At 35.6% G+C, this 24702-nt stretch overlaps 1 protein-coding gene across 2 annotated transcripts in view; it reads left to right on the forward strand.

Annotated features, from left to right (window-relative positions):
• LOC138705237 (secretin receptor-like) overlaps positions 1-24702 on the forward strand; it is a 669872-nt gene that overhangs the window by 155903 nt on the left and 489267 nt on the right. The window contains exon 1 of one of the 2 annotated variants that reach the window (XM_069834054.1): positions 9737-10231. The exons of the other annotated variant lie outside the window; for it this stretch is intronic. The gene's annotated coding sequence lies outside the window, so the exon portion shown is untranslated. Of the gene's footprint in view, positions 1-9736; positions 10232-24702 lie in introns of those variants that run through there. 2 annotated transcript variants of the gene reach the window in all.

Consider the following 24702-nt stretch of genomic DNA (forward strand, 5'->3'; position numbering starts at 1 on the left):
TAAATTATCCTCTGAATTGGAAATTATGACTTGATCATCGGCATAGAGTAAGGTATTTAATGTTAGAGCACTGGTTATTTTGATTCCTGATGTGTAGATTTGGTCCCATTTTAAAATAATTTCATTTATATAAATATTAAATAAAGTTGGTGATAGTGGACAACCTTGTCGAACTCCATTATTAACTAATTTTCTTTCGCATATACAGTTATTTATTTTGACACTTATTTTGCTGTCTGTGTAGATTTCTATTATATTTTGTAATATCAAATTTGGAATAATTTTGATCTTGTAATATGTCGAATAAAACGTCTCTTCGGACTTTATCAAAAGCACTTTGTGCATTTACTGAACGTTACTGGAGCCATCATAAAATTACCACAGAAATATTCTGTAATATGTATCAATTTTAAGTACCCAAATGTAACTGTCTGAATAAATATTGAATAAACTACAGTATGCGGCAAAACAAACAACACTGAAATTATCGCACATCTGCTGTCCATGTTTCCCTAACAAACAAGCATTTATTTATTTTATATGATATTTTGACATATTGTAGGCCTATATTCAGTGTTGGGGTTAGTGCGGCAATTATGGATCTCATAACAGGAGCTGTTTATCGTCGATCATTATTTTCGGTCATACGGAGTACTGAATTAGTCTACAAACATAGGATACTCTGAAAATCAAGATAAATCATTATAACATGCAAGGAGACATAAGACTGATTCCGTAAAAGAATGTGTTTAACTTGTAATTTTAAGTCAATTTTTCTACTACTCCTTTATTATTTACATTTGTTTTGAAATCTTTTGTATTGCCCCTACTATTATTGTCCTTCAAGAATTTCGTTATTCGTTAGTTTTAAGTCATTACTTGTGTTATTATTTTAATTATTGTAATTGTTCCTGAATCACGTATGTAACTTGTAACTGTAAATCATTGCTTGTAATATCCCTTTATTACTCTTAACTGTTCCATTGTTCATGAATTAAGTATTAATTTGAAAGTGAAAGTCAATAGTACATTATGCAACGAGCCTATAATGATAGTAATTAAGACGCGAGTATGTTTGTTTATGAAACGAGCGCAAGCGAGTTTCATAATTTTCATACGAGCGTCTTAATTACTATTAAAGGCAAGTTTCATACGACTTTTTATGCTCGACCATATTTCTAACTTGAAATTATTCAGAAGTATTCATTTTATTTGTATCTGACTGAAGATCGGAAGTGACCTTATCCATAGCTCGTAAATTGTGAGATGTGTGCAGACGCGAAAGTATTGATTTTTTCCGAGGAACAATAATGTCTTTGACCTTGATGTAATGTAGAGAATAACATGAACTAATTTTAATGTAACCTGGAAACTGATTTAGAATTGAAAAACGAGATGACAAATTCAATTTATTTGAATATTATTTACAATTAACGTTAATTATTATAGTAACAGAACATAACCTTCTTGCGACAGTATTGGATTTCCAGCCTCCGTGACGTTTCCCTCGTTGTCTTTCGATTGCATATCCGAGAATAATCGAAAACCTGAACTTTAATGAATAGGTGTATTTTAATGACATGCATTAAATGACTGCTACCAGGTGTATAATTCCTACATTTCGGCATGGTCGAGCATAAAATGTATTATATTAATCTACTATTGATTAGCTTTTTAGGTCGTGTATTTACTCTGAAACGGTTAGACATTCTTGTATATCTTTTGCATTGATTATTCCTCAAACATCTCATTAATCTTTAACAGGATCCATTTTTCATTAAGGTGCATTCTTCTATATAATTCATGTGAATTGTAACTGTGGCCACTATTTTATATTATAACTTTACTACTGTTTATTGGTTGTACAATATATATTTTGATGCCAACTATAACCCTAATACACCTCAGGGTGAAGTAGGGTTTATTAAATTGGATAATAAAAAAGAGACTGATTCCGTACGTCGGAACTTCTTGACGACAGTTAACATTGTCATGTTATTTGTTAATAAAATTACAAACCATTTTCCAAATTTGAAATATTTTTAAATTGAAGCTTTTAAAAAAGAAATTTATAAAATTATTCATGATTATTTATGTATTTTTTTACCTTTTATTTCTGTCGACTATATTCATGTTGTTATTGAATATCACTGACTTCTGTCTGATTGTCAATTTATATTAAATTTGTTTTTTCTCTCTTTTTCTCTTTCTTTTTGATCTTGTGTGTTATTTATTGGTTTGAATTAAGTCACTTACTGTAATTAGTAAATCGAAAATCGAAAAATCGAAGGAGAATTGGGAGGAAAATTTAAAAGGTACGCAGAACGCGTCCTTGCAAGGGGTTGGGGGCTGTACAAAACTAAATATGTGAGCTCCAAGCCTGTTGGCCACTAGTCTCACTCCGGTTTACGCTGCTCCCCTGAAGGAGCTCTAGAAAATTTTGAAGGGGAAGCCGAAATTGGACGTAACCTCTTAGGTACCACATACGCGAGGGGGGCTGACATTGATCAATTGATCACGGAACGGGGCGAGGAGTTGGCTGGTGTTTGCCGTTAGGATGGCAAGACGCCGTCATCTGTTGTGATTGTCCTGGTAAATTTTATGTTATAGGCCTATTATTGGCTAAGACCACACCGTACACGAGCCTGGCTCTTACGGTAGTGGCTAGAAACATTTTTGTTTTATAACTATAATTTGTACTCGCTAGCTAGCTAGTTCCTGGTACTGCTCTTTAACGTGACGTAAGCTCGGCCCATTTTGACGCCACCCTCCGTAGGACTGGAAATGATTCTCGACAATAAACACCTTCTCCTCTGTTGTGAAAACCGTAATATTGCAGCAATCAACACAACATTCAATTCACAATATGTCAAAATCTTATAAACTATAAATAAATGTATCTTTGCTAGGGAAACGTGGACAGCAGATGAGCAATAATTTTAGTGTCGTTTGTTTTGCCGCAAACCGTATTTACACCGACACAAAAGAAACTACATAGTGCCCTCGCAACGACATGAAATGTTTCTTATGCCAAGTAATTTTTAATTACGAAAGAGAAGTTATCTTAATATATATATTTTAATTAATTCAAATGACGATTACCCAAAAATAATTATACAATCCACATTATTTTGTTTAAATACATTAAAAGAATCTCGGAAATAGAAAAAAAAAAACCCTACTTCTTATCGTTTTTTTTAACTTTTCCTCGATTCTGTAATAACGCACTTGTAACGCAATATGCTATAGTTTCATTACAAGATTTGCGTAATGTTAAAATGTACCTATGTTTATATAAAAACTGACGATCGACCGTAGGTTATACCAAGTTGGCCACGAATAGTCGGACCACCTCTTGCTAGACATCCGAACTCAACTGGTCTGAAACTAATCTTCTTCTGTACTAAAACTAATCTTTCTCCTGTACTAAAACTAATCTTTCTCCTGTACTAAAACTAATCTTTCTCCTGTACTAAAACTAATCTTTCTCCTGTACTAAAACTAATCTTTCTCCTGTACTAAAACTAATATTTCTCCTATACTGAAACTAATCTTCCTCCTATACTGAAACTAATCTTTCTCCTGTACTAAAACTAATCTTCTTCTGTACTAAAACTAATCTTTCTCCTGTACTAAAACTAATCTTTCTCCTGTACTAAAACTAATCTTTCTCCTGTACTAAAACTAATCTTTCTCCTGTACTAAAACTAATCTTTCTCCTGTACTAAAACTAATATTTCTCCTATACTGAAACTAATCTTCCTCCTATACTGAAACTAATCTTTCTCAAATACTGAAACTAATCTTTCTCCTGTACTAAAACTAATCTTTCTCCAGTACTAAAACTAATCTTTCTCCTGTACTAAAATTAGTCTTTCTCCTGTACTAAAACTAATCTTTCTCCAGTACTAAAACTAATCTTTCTCCTGTACTAAAACTAATCTTTCTCCTATACTGAAACTAATCTTTCTCCTATACTGAAACTAATCTTTCTCCTGTACTAAAACTAATCTTTCTCCTGTACTAAAACTAATCTTTCTCCTGTACTAAAACTAATCTTTCTCCTATACTGAAACTAATCTTTCTCCTATACTGAAACTAATCTTTCTCCTGTACTAAAACTAATCTTTCTCCTGTACTAAAACTAATCTTTCTCCAGTACTAAAACTAATCTTTGTCCAGTACTAAAACTAATCTTTCTCCTGTACTAAAACTAATCTTTCTCCTGTACTAAAACTAATCTTTCTCCTGTACTAAAACTAATCTTTCTCCTGTACTAAAACTAATCTTTCTCCAGTACTAAAACTAATCTTTCTCCTGTACTAAAACTAATCTTTCTCCAGTACTAAAACTAATCTTTCTCCTGTACTAAAACTAATCTTTCTCCAGTACTAAAACTAATCTTTCTCCTGTACTAAAACTAATCTTTCTCCAGTACTAAAACTAATCTTTCTCCTGTACTAAAACTAATCTTTCTCCTGTACTAAAACTAATCTTTCTCCAGTAGTGAAACTAATCTTTCTCCTGTACTGAAACTAATCTTTCTCTTATACTGAAATTAATCTTTCTCCTGTACTGAAACTAATCTTTCTCCTGTACTGAAACTAATCTTTCTCCTATGCTGAAACTAATCTTTCTCCTGTACTAAAACTAATCTTTCTCCAGTAGTGAAACTAATCTTTCTCCTGTACTGAAACTAATCTTTCTCTTATACTGAAATTAATCTTTCTCCTGTACTGAAACTAATCTTTCTCCTGTACTGAAACTAATCTTTCTCCTATGCTGAAACTAATCTTTCTCCTGTACTGAAACTAATCTTTCTCCTATGCTGAAACTAATCTTTCTCCTATACTGAAAGTAATCTTTCTCTTGTACTGAAACTAATCTTTCTCCTGTACTGAAACTAATCTTTCTTCTATACTGAAACTAATATTTCTTCTATACTGAAACTAATCTTTCTCCTATACTGAAATTAATCTTTCTCCTATACTGAAATTAATCTTTCTCCTATACTGAAACTAATATATCTCTTGTACTGAAACTAATCTTTCTCCTGTACTGAAACTAATCTTTCTCCTATACTGAAACTAATCTTTCTTCTATACTGAAACTAATCTTTCTCCTGTACTGAAACTGATTTTTCTCCTGTACTGAAACTAATCTTTCTTCTATACTGAAACTAATCTTTCTCCTATACTGAAACTAATCTTTCTCTTGTACTGAAACTAATCTTTCTCCTATACTGAAACTAATTTTTCTCCTGTACTGAAACTAATCTTTCTTCTATACTGAAACTAATCTTTCTCCTATACTGAAACTAATCTTTCTCTTGTACTGAAACTAATCTTTCTCCTATACTGAAACTAATCTTTCTCCTATACTGAAATTAATCTTTCTCTTGTACTGAAACTAATCTTTTTCCTATACTGAAATTAATCTTTCTCTTGTACTGAAACTAATCTTTCTCCTATACTGAAACTAATTTTTCTCCTGTACTGAAACTAATCTTTCTCCTATACTGAAACTAATCTTTCTCCTATACTGAAACTAATCTTTCTCTTGTACTGAAACTAATCTTTCCCCTATACTGAAACTAATCTTTCTCAATACTGAAAGCATTTAGCATTCCACCACTTTATTTTAGCTTTCATTATATCGCATTAAATAATGTAGGAAAAACTTTAGTCTCAGACCAGGTAAGATGAGTACAACTGCTAACGACAGGGGCTTTAATGTTGCCTGGTAGTCACTGTCATGAGTTAGAATCCTGCTTTTAGAATAAGCATTTGTCCGCCATTAATGTGAAGCTTTTTTCTCAGTTGGACGCTATCCGTCGCACTGTGTGCAATAACACAATTCTACGTAATAATAATAATAATAATAATAATAATAATAATAATTCTAACTGGACAAAATTAATAACTTCTCTGCATTCTAACGAATTATTATGAAACTTTGTACAGACCTTACAAGTAGCACATACTTTTTTGGTGTACAAACTCTGACTAAATTTGTGTAAGAGAAACTACCTCTTTATAGGAGTGATTTTAGACAAAAATAATTTCTCTTCTACCTAACAGATTTTTATGAAACATTGTATGGAAGTTACAGGTAGAATATATTTTTTGTATACAGATTGTATTTACGGTTCCATAAAAGGAAGTACCCCTTTACAGGGGGTGCATTTACACAAAATTATCTTCTCTCCTACATAACACAATTTTATTAATCTTTGTACAGGAGTTACAGGTAGCATATATTTTTGTGTACAAATTCTGATTATATCTGTATCCTACCTGTAGGTCTAATTGTTGTCCAAAGTTCCATAAAAAATATATCATATAGGAGAGAAGTTATTAATTCTGTCTAAATACACCACTATAAAGGAGCAGTTTCTCATATAAAACGTAATCAGACTTTGTAGCCAAAAATATATTTCACCTGTAACTTCTGTATAAAGATTCATAAAAGTCTGTTATATAGAAGAGAAGTTATTAATTTTGTTTAAATACATCCCTATAAAGGAGTAGTTTCTCTTATGGAACCGTAAATATAGTTTGTGCGCAAAAATATATGCTACCGATACCTGTAACTTCCGTACAATGGTTCATAAAAGTCTATTAGGAAATAAGTTATTAATATTGTATAAATTAATAAACCCACTATTAAGGTGTAGTTTTGCTTTTGCAAAAACTCAATCACAGTTTGTACACAAAACATATGTGCCACTTGTAAGGCATTTATAAAATTCCATAACAATCCTTAAAATGCAGGGAAGTTATTAATTTTGTCCAGCTAGTGATTTGCGTTGTGATTCACTTTGCATTTGTTAAGGTTAGATAAAAATATTTCAATATATTTTTAACCTGATATTCGATGTCATGTGAATAACTATGCAGGCCTAAAACACTCACACAGTGATTAAAACTCCCTTAGTCAATGATTCTTTCCTGCTGTTAAGCCAAACCTGGAACTGATACCGTATGACCAACCTCTGTAAAAAAAAAAAAAATTATTGATAAAAGCGCAAGAATGTGCAAACCTTGAAACAAGGTCGATGGCATTTAAGTGTGCTCAAATGCAACAGGCTCATGTCAGTAGATTTACTGGCATGTAAAAGAACGATGAAAGAGTAATGGAACGGAGAAAAATTCTCTCCGGCGCCGGGATTTGAACCCGGGTTTTCAGCTCTACGTGCTGATGCTTTATCCACTAAGCCACACCGGATACAACTCCGACGCCGGTTAGAATCGTCTCAGATTAAGCTCCAACTCTTGGGTTCCCCCTAGTGGCCGCTCTCTGCACTACGTCATAGATGTCTATGAACGCAGGACCGAAGTCCACACATGTGCTGAGGTGCACTCGATATGAGTAACTAGACGGCGCTTATTCCGTCGGATCCCGGCCAACTAGTCACTCATATCGAGTGCACCTCAGCACATGTGTGGACTTCGGTCCTGCGTTCATAGACATCTATGACGTAGTGCAGAGGGCGGCCACTAGAGGGAACCCAAGAGTTGGAGCTTAATCTGAGACGATTCTAACCGGCGTCGGAGTTGTATCCGGTGTGGCTTAGTGGATAAAGCATCAGCACGTAGAGCTGAAAACCCGGGTTCAAATCCCGGCGCCGGAGAGAATTTTTCTCCGTTCCATTACTCTTTCATCATATGATGACGCAGAATATCTGCATGGAAATATCATATGTACTTCGGTACATTAAAATAATATATATGTAAAAGAACTCCTGTGGGACAAAATTCCGGCACATCCGGCGACGCTGATATAACCTCTGCAGTTGCGAGCGTCGTTAAATAAAACATAACATTAACATTTGGAGAACTTTATTATTTTTTTTCAGTTGTAATATTTAAACCCTACTGTAAGAAGAAAAATACTTCACAAACATGTAATTAAAGTTACATTAGTAAGGGCTTACTATCTACACAGATTCCATGCCTTACAACAAAGCAAATCACTAACAAAATTGGCTCTTCTTCACCCACATAGTAAGCCTCTCTGTTTACGACTGAACAGGAGCGAGAAGTGTTAGAAAGAACTCATTGTTCATACCCTTCTAAATATAATAATAATAATAATAATAATAATAATAATAATAATAATAATAATAATGATTTATTTTAGCTGGCAGAGTTAAGGCCGTAAGGCCTTCTCTTCCACTCAACCAGCAAAAAGTGTATATACATATGCATGAACTTACAAAGAATTCAACAATTTGATTTAGATGAGAGTTACATGTATACAAAAGTTATTTACAAATTAAACAACAAAATACTATGAACTATTAATTAAACACTGAAATAAACTGTGTAGCAGAATTAAACTAAAACACATAGAATGTTAATATATTTCAAATAATATTAGATAATAGAAAGAGATTATTACGAGACAATTAAAATACAGCACAATCAGGATGATGTCTAAAGAAAAAAGTAACAATATAGTCAGTGATAGTTTAAATCAGTATGATTGGAGTGAAATGCTAATAAGGTTATCTTTTAAGCTGTTCTTAAAGGTGTTTATTGTCTTGCAGCCCCTAATACTTTGTGACAAGGAATTCCATTGACGCGAGGTGGATATTGTAAAAGATGATGCATAACGAGATGTATAGCTTGCCGCTGATAAAACAGTAAAAGCTATTACTAACAACATTCTTCAAATATTAAAGAACATAAATTCATATTCACCTATGCCTAACTAAACAAGTCGAAATTTGATTTTAGTCCACCTAAACTGGCTAACTTATTTCATGGATGTCTCAACATGTATCGTACATACATACATACATACATACATACATACATACATACATACATACATACATACATACACACCCACACACACGCACACACACAGTCCACACCTGTTTACATGCGACAGACAGCCTATGAAGTAAGGAGACGGAGGGAAGGTACTTGGTATGAAAACTACAACCAGTGGTGATTCCTGTACTAACATCTTGATCAATCCCGCGGATAAAAATGTCAAGCTTTGCTGTATCAGTAATGTCACTGCTATCATCAAGAGCCAGTGAAGAATATACGATTTTTCTTGCTTCTTTTTTAACTTCCTCTTGAATATAATTAGGAATTTTCTGAATTCTTCTCTCGATACTTGGTCGAGAAATTCGTAGTTTTTCAAAATTAAAAACTCCTTATGAACAAGTTATTTAAGCTATTTTAATCATTACTCTTTTGAGAAATTCTGTTCTATTAAAAGCTTTAGAGCACGAGATATTTCAAACCCCATAAGGTAGCTGACTTCCTTACATTTATTTATGTCATCTTCCTCTTCTTCTCTTATTATTAAATGAATAACTAATGAATAGTTACCTTCATCTAAAGATTAAGAAGATTAAAATTGACATGAAACCTAATAATTTTATCCTTCTAGTGAGAAGGTCTAAACATATAAATATTCATGCAAGTACAGAAGAATTATAGAAACACATACTTAGCGTCAATAATAATAATAATAATAATAATAATAATAATAATAATAATAATAATACATTATTCAGCGTGGCAATTAATGTTTCTAAATAATCCTAATTGAACCGTTGAGCAAAGTAAACATATTACATTTTGTCCGACAGAACAACAAAAACGTTCTCCTCATTATTTACGAAACCACCTCTTACTGCTTGTAGAGACCGAGTTTGTAGAGCGACATGATACCGCCACTGCTTGTCTTCAGTACGTGAATGAAACACACACCAATGTACAGGAAACTCCTCGTACCCGTTTGAATGTCTGTGATTACACGATGTGATCACGAAACCCGCTTTGGTCACCGCTGCTCTAACATTTTGAATAATAGCGTCGGCTTTAAACGTGCCGTCAGAACCTGACAGTACTGCGAGCAGCGTCGTGTGAAGAGACGCACTTCCGTTTTGTTCCGAACAAAAGCGCAAACGAAGTGTAGAAATGTGGCAAAATACTGCTGGTTCACACATACCAACACTTTCACTCCGCTCTTTATTATGATAAGCAGGTACTTCAATTGAACTATGTGTTTGGTTTAGAAAGAATACGTGGAGACAGTTTAAATATTGTGGCATACTTAATTGTGTAGTCTAAACAAAGTATGTAATTCAACACCACGAAGAACATGTATTCCTCTCGCTCAAAAAGAAGAAATGACACAACTTACAGATGTATGCTGGAAGGATTATTGAAATATATTTTGAACAAAATCGTTCCAACGTTATCAGGTTAGTAAGAAGAACAGAATTCACTTCCTTCTCTTTTGATAACCACTGCTAGTGATAACCTCTTCCTTGTCTTGTAGAATCACTCATTGTATTCATATGAAAAGGAGTACTTAATATGGGTACACACGTAATCTACTACGAGTATATTGGACCAACGTTTTTACCCTCATTCGATGAAGCCATTTAGGATTCAAGTCTAGCAATTCATTTCAGAAGCAAACGTATTGTACTATACATACATAAACAAGATGCTAAAATGTACTGTTTGATAGAGTCACAACTTAGTTACGTACAGGGACATCATTTTATTTTTACTTCAATTTTTATTGTACCTGAGTTTTTTAATGTACTTCACTCCCATCCCTTCTACTAGTAAACTTCCACATGTCCTCACACAGAACCAAGGCCACATATGCAGTCAGCATCGTACGGTCATAGTACAATATACAGCACTGAGTGAGTGAGTACAGTCCGTTCCCGAAATATGGCCGGATTTTTCAGTGAAGAAAGAGCATTCATTTATTGCGCACAGGTACTGTTACGTCCTTTGGTTACATGACATACCGGTTTCTCTGTAAAAGCTAGTGCCAACGTAATATTTTATTTTATTTTAGTAGGTTATTTTACGACGCTTTATCAACAGCTTAGGTTATTTAGCGTCTGAATGAGATGGTGATAACGCCGGTGAAATGAGTCCGGGGTTCAGCAGCGAAAGTTACCCAGCATTTGCTCATATTGGGTTGAGGAAAAACCCGGAAAAACCTCAACCTGGTGACTTGCCCCGACCGGGAATCCAACCCGGGCCACCTGGTTTCGCAGCCAGACGCGCTGACCGTTACTCCACAGGTGTGGACTATTTCGTGGTAAAACAGCAATGTCACGAAATTAGCCAAGTTTGCCCTATATACAGGGTGTTAAAAAAGTATTCAATATTTTAGTAGGTGCTAGTATGCATCAAAACAAGAAAATAATGTCTAATAAACATTGGTCCTACAACACATACGTTCTGAGATCTGAACACTTGTTCATAGTAGGTTCTCAATGTGACGTCCATTCATGGCAATGCATTTCTCTGCCCTTCGGCGTAAGGAATCAGGTACTCTTTGAAATTGACCTTGTTATTCTAGATAACCAAAAATCTAGGGGATTTAGGTTTGGGGAACGAGCAGGCCAAGGTGTGGGGCCTCTCCAATCAATCCAGCGGTCATGAAATGTCAGCGTCAGGTGTTCACGCTCATTGCGGAAAAAATATGCTGGTGTGCCATCATGCATGAACCACATCTGTAGTCTTTGCTGACATGGCACATACTCCAGCAAGGTAGGCAATACATTAATTAGAAAATCCTGATAACGAGCCCCAGTTAATCTCTGTGGTAGCACGTATGGTCCTAATGATCTATCACCAAGAACATCTGTCCATACGTTGATTGAGAATCGGTGCTGATGCCTTGTTCCTTCAACTGCATGGGAATTTTCATCATCCCACACATGCTGATTACCAAAATTCACAACACCATCTCTGCTGAACCCTGCTCATATCCGCAAGCAAAGTCTTATTTTCAGTATTCCTTGCGACGTATCATTATTCCATGCCAGGTGTCAACTACGGTATGATTATCTGGTAGTCTGCTGTATTGTAGGGCAGAGAAATGCATTGCCATAAATGGACGTCACATTGAGCACCTCCTATGTTCAGATCGCAGAAAGTATGTGTTGTAAGACCCATGTTTATTAGGCTTTTCTTCCTTGTTTTGATGCATACTATCACCTCCTAAAATACTGGATACTTTTTCTTAACAGTATGTATACTCGTAGATGTCTACTTCTATGTTGACTTCCATTCTACACGCTAGAAATACCACTGCACACATCATCTCTTTATTCTTCGTCTTTCACTGTTGCTACTTCTCGTCACTGGAATTCTCTGCCGCCTGAAGTCAAGGGCTGCCGAACTTTAATTTCCTTTAAATGTAAATTAGAAAAATATCTTATGATGAGTTGCCAGACCTAACGTGTTGCAAATGTGTTCCACTGTATTTATTTTTTTTTGTTTCTTATTTTTATTATCTAAATCGTGTTTATTTATCATTTAATGCCAATATGTATTCCACTGTGTTTTTGTTTTTTATTATTAATCTATTTTTTGTGTACATTTTATTCAATTGTCGGTTTCTGGTTTAATTATGTAAATCCTATTTAATTGTAATCTAATACTAATATGTATACTAATGTGTTTATTTTTATTTTTACTGTGTACATTTTTCTTTTTTATTGAATTATCGGCTTCTGTTTTTATGTGATTCGTATTTGATTCTAACAAATTAATATGTATTTCACTATGTTTATTTTTATTTTACGAGGTAAATTTTATGTAACTACCTCTTTTGATCTCATTATGTATCAGTATGTAATTACTTAATTCTGATCTAGTTTTATGTTCAACTGTGTAAGCAAGTTTTAATCCTGGTTGAGTGTAAGAGAAGGCCTTACGGCCTTAACTCTGCCAGGTTAAATAAAGCCATTATTATTACTATTATTATTATTATTATTATTATTATTATTATATGTATTTCGAGTATATGTCTGTATTAAACCTGGTTGAGTGGAAGAGAAGGCCTTATGGCCTTAACTCTGACAGGTAAACACTTATTGGTAAGTAATAGTAACAGTATAACAAAAGATCTCATTTTAATAAATTAATAAAATGAGATCTGTAGTTATACTGTTCCTATTAAAGAGAAGAAATAATTTTATTATACACTGAAGGTCAGTTTTTCAGTTTTTTTTTTATTTTTTATTTTTTGTTCCGTGATTTTCAGTATCTCTTTTAAAAGTTGATTTGGAAGACAGTTGAGGAGTTGCAATGGTGATGTATAAAGCTACTACTACTACCACTATCTGTACCAACACACCCACTACCGCCACTACGACAACAATCGCTTTTATCTTCTTGCTTCTCAACCGTGAACTGAACGCACTCTACCAGCGATCTGTCAGTCTTTGTTCTCAGCTAGTTTATTTACCCCATCATAAAGGAATTGCTCTTCTTTTCTGAGTCTGATTCTCTTCCGGTCAGAACCATAATTTATTTAGGATGCATTCTAAATATTTTACGAGTTCAGAAGCAGTGAGATCCCATGCCCTGTCTGCCGTAGTGATGAGTTCTTTCTTTTGTAAGTTCACTCTTAACCATTACTTATCTTTAAGCTGCGGATGTATGCCTATATGCCTATTTTAATCCTTAACCTGAACGCGGAAAATTATAGTATATATTATGTTAATGTACCGAAGTACATATGATATTTCCATGGAGATATTCTGCGTCATCATACGATGAAAGAGTAATGGAACGGAGTCACTCCTAACGAATGCACCTCAGCACATGTGTGGACTTCAGTCCTACGTTCATAGACATCTATGACGTAGTGCAGATGGCGGCCACTAGAGGGAACCCAAGAGTTGGAACTTAAACTGAGACGATTCTGTCCGGCGCCGGGGTGGGAATCCGATGTGGCTTAGTGGATAAAGCATCAGCACGTAGAGCTGAAAACCCGGGTTCAAATCCCGGCGCGGAAAATTTTAGGTTACATATCCATTTTAAGACATTGTGAGTATTATATGCGAATTCTATAGTGCCTATTTCACTTGTAAATGCATATTTGCTTATAAATGCCTCAAAGTTGCCTAAATATCCGTATTATATATTATACTTGAATTTACCGACCATTCTATCGATATTTTTTGAATCTGTAATTTGTTTCTTTTTTATCTATCAGAGGGAAGTGATATAGAACTATCGATAATTCTGTGTGTTACGTTTTACTGCCAGCAGAGCGAGGAGAAATTCGAATAATTTAAAATCAACCAATAAGAAAAAATGTATTCCGAAAGACGCATGAATCCTTGTGGTAGTTGACTAGGGTACTTGTTTTAAACTGTGTATCCGTTTTGAGAGTTTGTGAATTGAGTATGAAGTTGAGTTTTCTGCTGTAATACGTGAAGTATACCGTGGAGATATGCCAAAGCAAAAGTCATCAGAAGCACTGATTGGAAAATACATTGACATTACTGCGTTCCCACTGGTTTGGTCCCCAGCAGAGATTGGATCCCTGAAGTATTGCCCCATTACTTCGTGCGAAGTAGAAAGGAGTTTCTCCGAATTTAAGCACATTCTTACAGACAATAGACATCAGTTCTCATTGCAACATTTGGACAAATATTTAATTATTCATTGCCATAATGACATTCCTATAGAAAGTAGTGTATAATGCTACGCTATGGTCGTGTTAGCTATTAAGAATTAGAAATTTGTTAGTGCCTTTTTAAATGCCTATTTTAGAATTTTGAGTGCCTATTTTGCCTACCTATTTCAACTGTTTTAGTGCCTAAAACTCCGCAGCTTGCTTATCTTACTATAGGTTGACCCTCATGTACTCCATATGATCTGATCCTTGGCAACTCACAGTACAAAGCATTTCGTCATTAAACCCATCCCGTGACAACGTCCCTTCCATGAGTAACGCATTACTTCTACAGGGACATCATTTTTATTTTTACTAACATTTTTAATATTAACCTGTCTATACCTTTAGAGAACCGCAAACACCGCTTGCTCCCCCCTCCATTCATTCATTCATTCATTCATTCATTCATTCATTCATTCATTCATTCATTCATTTATTTTTTTCCATAGATCTTACATGAGCAATGAAGCTTTAAGATGTGGAACAAGTCAACATTTTACAATATTACAATTACAATTTTTACAAATTTTTATAGTTTTACAATTTAATAATTTTCTACAATTTTTACAATTTTGTACAATTTTTTTTACATTTTTTTTACATTTTGGCGAGATGTAGTGAGATGAGATGAATTCCGAGGATTCGCCAAAATATTACCCGGCATTTGCCTTTTCGGTGGGGGAAACCTCGGAAAAACCAAACCAGGTAATCAAATCTAAGACTGGAGTTCGATGATACTGGCGTAAAACACAAATCACTCTACTAGGTATAGGATGGAAGAAAAGTAGTTCATCCATTTACGTAAACTAGGAAATATCGCGATTTTGAGTTTGATAATTTTCATTAGGTTTTTCTTTAATCAAAGTACGGTACTGTATTAAGAATAAGTGTTTTTACTCACGAAGTGAGTTATCCATGCGAACGTATTCATTATGCATTGCATATTATACTGTCTACAGCACATTAGCGTACAATATATAGAAAGAAGTTAAATTGAAAAATAATCATAGTATGAATATTTAAACACAATTTTGAAAATGGTGGCCGTTCATTTCGATATAGGCTTCAGTTCTTTTGTGCATATTATCGCACTATAGACTATTGCATCTAATTCCAATTGCCAGTTTCGTCCTTCGTACTAGTAACTCATGTTGAAATAATTCTGTACCTACTCTACGTACTGTGAATTCAATCTTCACTTCTGCCCGACCCGCACAGATAAAATTACTCAGACATGCTATCTACTGTCCGTCCAAGTGGTTATGCCGCAGGATTGTAGAAAGGAAGGAAATCACGTGACAGTTAATTACTTAACGAGGCCCTTTTATTTAAGTTAAATTAAACAGCTGTATAATATTACGTAAACTTCCAATTCCTAAGAGAAATTAATGTTTTCAGAAAAGAGCTAAGACAGCCCAGCTATTACAGTGGGGCGAGCAGAAGCAGGTGGGGGAAATCGGGATGCGACATAGGCAAACGGACAGTACCTGTGCGAAAATATGATTCAATATTGAAAGCTCTTTCGTCACTGGAAAACGCGAACATATTTCTGGAATGTACTATACTCAGTAACTCAGTACTGCTTACTATCTGCGGTCTTGGTTGTGTGTGGAGTTGGAACTTCCTTAGTAGAAGGGGTGGGAGTGAAGTACATTCAAAAATTCAGGTACAATAAAAATTGAAGTAAAAATAAAATGATGTCCCTGTACTTAGTTATTAGATAAAGCAATCACTAAATTAACCACATGTGGCTCAAGCAGCATCGGCAGACCAGAGGATATTTGTCTCATTTGGACTGGACGCATGTTCTTTATTTTCGATGTATTTCACGTTACTTTAAATAATGTCCATACAATATTGTTGCCTAAGCTTTGGATGAATGAAGACACACCTGACCAAATATTGAAATGTTACAAAAGCAAATTAAGATTATGTTATGGAGCATATGGAAGTATCTAAAATAGAATCTGGAACTAGATTAACCTGACAGCATTACGATAATATTATCCAAACATATTTCAATACGAGATGCTATTTAACTATGGCTCTCTGCGTTACATAAGTTATATTCATATACCCATTCGATCTCCTGCAATCCAATTAAACTCACTTTGACCCGAGTGCCGCCCAATGCATCAGGGCTGGGTGCACTTAGGCTAATTGCTGACATATGTCGGTAGTACAGGTTTTCCCATTTTATTTAATTATCCTTTATCAGTCCGGTTTTCCTAAAACTAGGGCGGGACCAGCCAGAAGAAATTATGGTTATTATAGGCCTACTGCCAATTTCAATATTTACGGCTTCAACTGAGTTAAAAGATCATTTTGCAGAATAGTTATTTAATTAAATATATAAGGTTCCTGAGACAAATAACGCCATGTATATCTTTACCGCCACCCTACTTGTTAACGACACCAGATTTGGTAGTGCATTACTGTAGCCTGCATTCGCTTGTCGTGTAGTGATGAAATGAGTTACTAGCTGTCCGCTGACATTTACCAGTGATATGATATTCTTATATCAAGGCAAGAGGCAATATTTTATTTTGTGTGTTGAGCAAATAATAACTATACTAAATTATATATTTTCGTGATCCTCAAACATTCTTCTATGCAGAGAAAATATTTGGTATCTATAAAATTAGATAATGTTAGAGAAACAGGCGGGTAATGTTATCAAGTACTCAGTAGCAATTTAACGCCACGTGACGTTAAAGGCCTACAGGTAAAATTTTAAATTATGTTAGTACGGTAATCATTTGTTTAACGATAGTCCTCAGTTTTTAATAGTACTTTAATTGCTTTTGTATTCATATTGCATGAGGTATTACATGGTAAGTGTGAAAACATAAGGAAACACACTAACCTTTCAACTTACAAATATCCAGAATGTACACAGTGGTGATATTGGTTCAACTGTTTATCAAACTCTTAATTTTTTTGTTTTCTTTGTGAGAAACATTCGTATTTAACTAAGGTTAATACTTTTGTGTTTATAACTTTCCACTGTCTCTCGTTGTCTCCTTTTTTGAAAGCAAGGAGTTACCGGAAAACATATTTTCCTCATCCATCTGGTGTTTCAGCTGCAGATCAAGAATATTTCATTAGTGATTTTGTACCTTTTATTAACAGAAACTCAAATTTAGTTGCTTAGTTCAATTTGTGTTGCTTAGGAAAAATAATTAATTAATAAATGTAAGTGTATAGATTACTAGAAAATAGGTGGCGTTAATTGGATAAGCTATTCCTAATAACGCCAGTATACAAAGTTTTCCTATTTGAGTTGTAATTCTTCTCTTAGTATACAATATCACCATTTTTATTGTGCTATTTTCTAAAGATAAGATTAAAGTTCCTTCGTCATAATTTTTGTCTTTGTACATAACTTATTTCCAGAGCAATAGTGACTTAAGTGTTAAGGCGGCATTATTTGGTACGTGTACCTTATTCAAAGATATCGTTGAAAATCCGACAAGTACAAGTGGAATTTGTGGGAGACAAATATGGTGTTTAAAGTAGACTTAGCTTGTGTCAATTTTCACTGCCAGAATTCCGCGTACATCCACCCCCCGCGGTGTATCAGGAGCAACGACGAAGTGCGCAATGTGATCTTCTGTTTCTGCAGATTAGTTATAGAGGGGGGCGCATTAGGTCGAATTTTCAAGAAACAAAGTGTTCACAGATATTTGATGTTTATTTGCCAGCTAACTTTACAATTCTTAGTTATGGTGGACCTTTACACTTCTGCCATGGATAAATATACAATAGGATGCGAAACTGCGGTCAGCACCATCTGGCAGTGGGGGGCTGAAATAAGATGATCAGCGCCCAACGTCGTAGGTGGTGAACAAAAGAACTATATACAATAACTCTTCTAGGGTTCTCAGCCTGGCTGAGATCCCGAGAAGAGTTATTCTGTATCAAACGCCGGGAAAGCCTCAAGTCATACATTAGAACTACGTGTTGGGTACATTACCCAGAGTTCTCTGTTTATCCGTTCGAGATATTGCTCGAGGACTCGACGAGGAGCCATTATGGCAGACAGAAACTTTGTAATAAGTGAACATAAAGTGATATTAAGTTTGTGTGTAAGCAGTGCATGTTAAACAGTGATGTTTATGGACGTTGCAAAAATAGTATTGTTGAATGTATTGTAAAGTAATAGTAATATAATAAATTGAACTATCTAAGTAGTTCTTGCAGACTTTTCAATTGCGCTGTACTATAAATACCCAAAGAATACAATCCCAATTATCTAACCTTTTCCTTTATTTTTTTGTCTGTCTGGTTATATTTTAATTGGGTATTGTAAAATAGATCATCTCTTTTATCTTCCTGCTGGCTCCGGTAAGAATTTTCAGTGGAAGATGCTGTGAGGAATAAAAATGTAAATGTTTTATTTTAAATTGGGTTAGTTTTGAATATCGATGAGGGTGGGAGGGAATACTTTCTGCACAGTTTAACATTTTCGTCACCAGGTGCGCTGCTAAATGCATGGAGTAATTACTCTTTTCGCTACTTGGTGCGCTGCTAGATGTAATAACGCCCCTCCCTCTAACAATTGGCAGCAAGATCATTTTCTACAACAGCGCCTCTAGTATTTGTTACGGAAACTCGGTAAGTTTCGCATCCTATTATATATTCATCCATGCTTCTGCTTTTGGATCCACCATTCATTTAATATAGCCTATACAATTGAGCTCCACAAATAGACATGGCAATGGTCCGCGTGCGAGACGAGGTACGAACTCTGTCTTTCTACAGAGTACTGCGGACATTGGTAAACATAAGGGCTGTACAATGTTTTTTTTATGGAGTGCGGACCGAAACATAAATAATTAACGTACATAATTTTAAATAATATATTATAGTATATATGCAAAATATATAAAAAAACAACTTCGTGATTAAGTACGTGATACATTTGAAACATAAAACAAACTTCTGGAGGAAAAACTCTCTAAATGTATCTACATACAGGGATTTCATTTCAAAACATCCCACCTTAAATAACTAGTTATTTAAATTTAATTCAATTTAAACAAAAAAAGAAAAACACGTAAATATAGATATTGATGGGGAAGTCTTAAACCAGGCTTAATTGTATTTTAGATTTCACCTCCCACCCCCAGCCACCCCCACTTTGAAATTTCAAATGGCACCTTTATATTTTCATGCTTAAACTAGTGGCTTGTGCAGAAAATGCTGCAAACTAAGTTCATTAGACATTCAAATAAAATTTTTTCAGATGAAGAATACCAGACATTTTGAAAGTTATTTGCTTCCATAATAATGAAACATAGTCGACCTGGTTGGCGAGATGGTATGGCGCTGGCCTTCTATGCCCAAGGTTGCGGGTTCGATCCCGGGCCAGGTTGATGGCATTTAAGTGTGCTTAAATGCGACAGGCTCATGTCAGTAGATTTACTGGTATGTAAAAAAACTCCTGCGGGACAAAATTCCGGCACATCCGGCGACGCTGATATAACCTCTGCAGTTGCGAGCGTCGCTAAATAAAACATAACATTTTAACAATAATGAAACATATTCCCTCTGAATGGTGTTTATGCCAAATACTTTTTCTTGAACCTATCCACCTTCAGTCTTTGAGTTTCAACGCAAAAACGTAAGTAACAATGTCAGGGCGATCAGTGGATGTTTCATGTGGGAGTAAACCAATAGCTATTCCAGGTCATTGTGGATTGTGGGTGAAAGTTAAAAAAAGTGAGGTTTGCTATGCTTTCGAATAATAGTATAGCTGCTACATGTAGAGCTTGAAATGTAGAGGGTAAAATCATTTTATCCTGCTAGGAGATCTTGCTGAAATTATCGGGAGACTACAAAATTTTCTAGGCCTCTTATTTTATCAGTAAGTAATACCTTTTGGTCTTTCCTTAGGAACTGTAATTTTTGCGCCAACACTGAAGAAAATGATGCATATAAATATCTACACCACACCGCCATTAAGTATATGAAAAAGACCCAACCCTACTTGATTAATAACTATAAAAATATTTGATTTTAATAACAATATTATTATCTTACATACGTTGTGTTGTTATATAGCTGCCACTCAGTAAATTATACAAATGAAGATCTTATTTAAGACATTTTCTACATCTACTTACATAACCCCAAAATGTTTCACTTTCATATCATCAATATAGCAATAACATGTATAATTAATGAAAAATAGTCACATCATGACATTAACTATAATAACATTTCATTTCTAATGCTAATAATGTCATCAAACCACCTCAAGTTTTGTAGATTTTAATATCCAATACATATCTGTACTCGGAAAATTACACACCACAGAATCAAACCAATAAATTATTTGTAGTAAGTTGTGAAGTTTTAAATAACCAATTGAATTTGAGCTCTAAAAATATTAGCAATCCTGCAGGTCATGACCTTCGTGTAATAGCCTATTGTTTATTGTAGTGTGTGTTTTGTTTTATTCTGAAATCACGGCCGTGCTGAAATGCAATTAGTTCTCAAAACTGACGAAAGATGGATTTTGGAAAATAGGAAAACTAACGGTTCACTGAAAGTTACTATTTTTCTGAAAAAAACCCGCTCACTACGATCGTTAGTATGTAATGAAAATGCTCGGCTATTATGCGCATTATTGTAATGTGGTGACAAATCATCCGCCCATACTAGCGGATATACTGTGAATTGTTCATGTAAACAGAGTATAATATTATGCTAGTGCAATATATTTATAAGGAAATTACAACTCTTATGCAACATACGAGGCGCATCCAGAGAGTAAGCTTCCCGATTTTTTCCCCTTGTCAATTGCGCATGCGTAACAGATCTATGCCAGTCGGACAGGTCCCGCCTGGTGCCAGTAGCGTGGCAGCAGTGATCCGAAATGGAAGCTCTTATTCCTTCTCCCGCCGCCTGCGAGGTTCGGTCGGTGATAAAGTTCTTTAATGCACAAAGCATTGCGCCAATTGAAATTCATCGGCATCTCTGTCAGGTCTATGGGCCGAACATCATGAGTAAGCAGATGGTGCGTCGCTGGTGTGTCCATGATGAAGTGTCCATGATGAAGAGCGCAGTGGGCGACCGTCCCTCATCAATGATGATCGTGTTGAGCTGGTGCGGCAGTGCATCATGGAGAACCGTCGCTTCACGATTACGGAGCTGAGCAGCCATTTTCCGCAGATATCGCGATCCTTGTTGCATGAGATTGTCACTAAGCACCTGCTGTTCAAAAAAGTGTGCCAGGTGGGTGCCGAAAAACCTGACACCCGAACACAAAATGCAACGTTTAGGAGCAGCACAGCCATTTCTGCAACGGTATCACGAGGACGGCGACGAGTTCCTCGACAGGATCGTCACGGGCGATGAGACTTGGATTTCGCACTTTACCCCGGAAACCAAGCAGCAGTCAATGCATTGGCGGCATTCATAGTGGATCTCCGGTCGGGACGAAATTCAAACAGACGCTGTCGGTACGGAAAGTGATGTGCACGGTGTTCTGGGACAGGAAGGGCATTCTGCTCATTTACTTCCTTCCAAGAGGTGAAACAGTGAACGCTGACCGTTACTGTGAAACACTGCGAAAATTGCGACGTGCCATTCAAAAGAAGAGGCGTGGAATGCTTACTGCAGGTGTTGTGCTCCTCCATGACAATGCTCGTCCACATGCGGCTCGGCGCACAGCAGCTGTTTTGACGGAATTTGGCTATGAGTTGTTTCATCATCCACCCTACAGTCCTGATCTTGCTCCCAGCGATTTTCACGTTTTCTTGCACCTCAAGAAATTCCTGTCCTGCGGTGAGCGTTTTGGCAACGACGAAGAGCTGAAGACGTCTGTCACACGCTGGTTCCATTCACAGGCGGCAGAGTTCTACGACAGAGGGATACAAAAGTTGATCCCACGATACGACAAGTGTCTCAATTCTGATGGTGACTATTTTGAAAAATAGCTGAAACATTGCTGTACCTGTTGCCAATAAATGTTTTCCTGAAAGTATGTGTTTTTTAATAGGGAAACTTACTTTCTGGATGCGCCTCGTATATTCAAACATGCGAAAATCCCAGAAGAATGGAAGACGAGTATTATCATTCCAATGTTCAAAAAAGGAGATAAGCAGCTACCAGATAATTATCGTGGGATAAATCTTCTTGACAGCTGTTTAAAATTGACAACAAAAATAATTACAAATAAGTTAACAGAAATTATAACACTCCAAGATGAACAACAAGGATTCCGGAAGAACCGATCGTGCATAGATGCCACATTTATCTTAAGGCAATTAAGCGAAACAAACCAGTTTACATCTGTTTCATTGACATCGAAAAAGCCTTTGACAATATTAGATTAAAACATGTCATACAAAGTCTTGAAAAACAAAATACACCTAATGGGATTATTCACATCATCCAAGATAACTTATATATACATATAATTCCTGTAAAGTAAAACTGGGTGGTAAACTCAGTAAAATACTACCAACAAATAAGGGAATCCGTGAAGGAGACTCTCTCAGCCCACTCCTTTTTAATACTTTAATGAATGATATAATTTTAGAATTGAAAGGACTTCGTGGTTTTAAAATATGAAATAAGAAAGTAAATGTATTATGTCATGCTGATGATACAGTGTTAATAGCTGATTCAGAGGATTCGCTTCAACGACTTCTCTATAAATTTGCTCAGACATGCAACAAATGTAACTTGAAAATATCTACAAAGAAAACTGAAGTATTAACTGTTTATAAAGAACCATTCAGATGTAAATTGCAATTATATGATAAGATCGTAGAACAAGTGAGTCACTTCCAATATCTTGGTGTTATGATAACAAGCCATAAAGACCTAACAGCTGAAGTTAATCAAAAGATAGTGAAAGCATCACGAATCTCAGGATCGCTGAACGATATCATCTGGAATAATAAATATCTACAAATAGAGACGAAAACCCGTATACATAAAATAGTAGTGCGGCCAATTTTAACATATGGTGCTGAAACAAGAGCGAAACCACTAGATCAAAACAATTGATAAATACTGTAGAAATGAAAACATTAAGGAAAATTGTGGGAAAAACAAGACTGGATAAAATAAAAATTGCGGACATAAGGAACCAATGCCAGATACAAGAAATAGGCGAATGGGTAGAAACACGAAGACCACAATGAGCAGCACACGTGTCAAGGATGCCTGAAGATCGTATGACTGGAATAGTAAGAGATAGCACACCAGTCCGCAAGAGGAGTCCCGGTCGTCCTGGAAGAAGATGGAGCGACTCCTGGAACTAACAGGTCTTTAGGCCTACATCAAGAAGAAGAAGAAGAATATATTTATATGCCTGGTTGCACTCAACCTTTTTTTTAACATTTTTATTTAAAAAAAAGTTTATTGCAAGCAAAAATTAGGCCTACATACATTAACAAAGATTTTACAATACTATTGTAATACTCGCATATGAACATTCTTCAAAATTCAAAATTCCTTACCAATTTCACATTCAAATGCATATTACAAATTGTTGTATAAATAAAATTATAACTTGGCAAGATGCTTTAAGTCGGGCCTGAAATCAATGTTTTGAAGCAAACTACTTGTGAGGTTCAAACCTATCTTACGACACCTGACTGAACAACAAGAAAACAACCTGATCTGGGATAGAATCAGGACCTCCTGGATGGAAGGCCAGAGCGCTAGCACTGTAACCGCAAACGCTGCTGACTTGATTATCCCCATCTGTATTATTTGGATGGCCGTCCACCCACAAAGGGAGGAAAACAAATCGAACATTCGTTAAACCAAACGCTGAGCCAGTCCTCGAGGTGGAAGAGCTTTGTGTACTGCCTATAGCTCCAGGCGTTTATTAGGAATATATCATTTAAATTTTACCCGACCGGTTGTGCCGGATTCTAGTGCCGACTACACTTTATTTTACAGTCGAGCCGTTCTTATTTCCGGCGTGGCCACGCCTTCTCGACTTTTGGCGCGAAGAAGGTAGGCAATAGCGGTGTTGCTAAATCTCTGTCAAGCCAACAGTGAACGAACGCAGTTCTAATAGCAGGTTGTCGAACAATCAGTCGGTATTGTTGTTAGTTCTGTGTTATCGCTGAGTTTTCAGCATCATAATGCCGCGGAGGAGTCGGAAGACCAGCAATTCGCAAAGCAGAGAAATGATTCTTAGGGTTAGAGATTATTTCGAAAATGAACGTAAAATAAGAGTAGTTTATTGCCTTTAAT

Source organism: Periplaneta americana, chromosome 8 (genome assembly GCF_040183065.1).
Source record: "Periplaneta americana isolate PAMFEO1 chromosome 8, P.americana_PAMFEO1_priV1, whole genome shotgun sequence".
Classification (NCBI taxonomy): Eukaryota; Metazoa; Arthropoda; class Insecta; order Blattodea; family Blattidae; genus Periplaneta; species Periplaneta americana.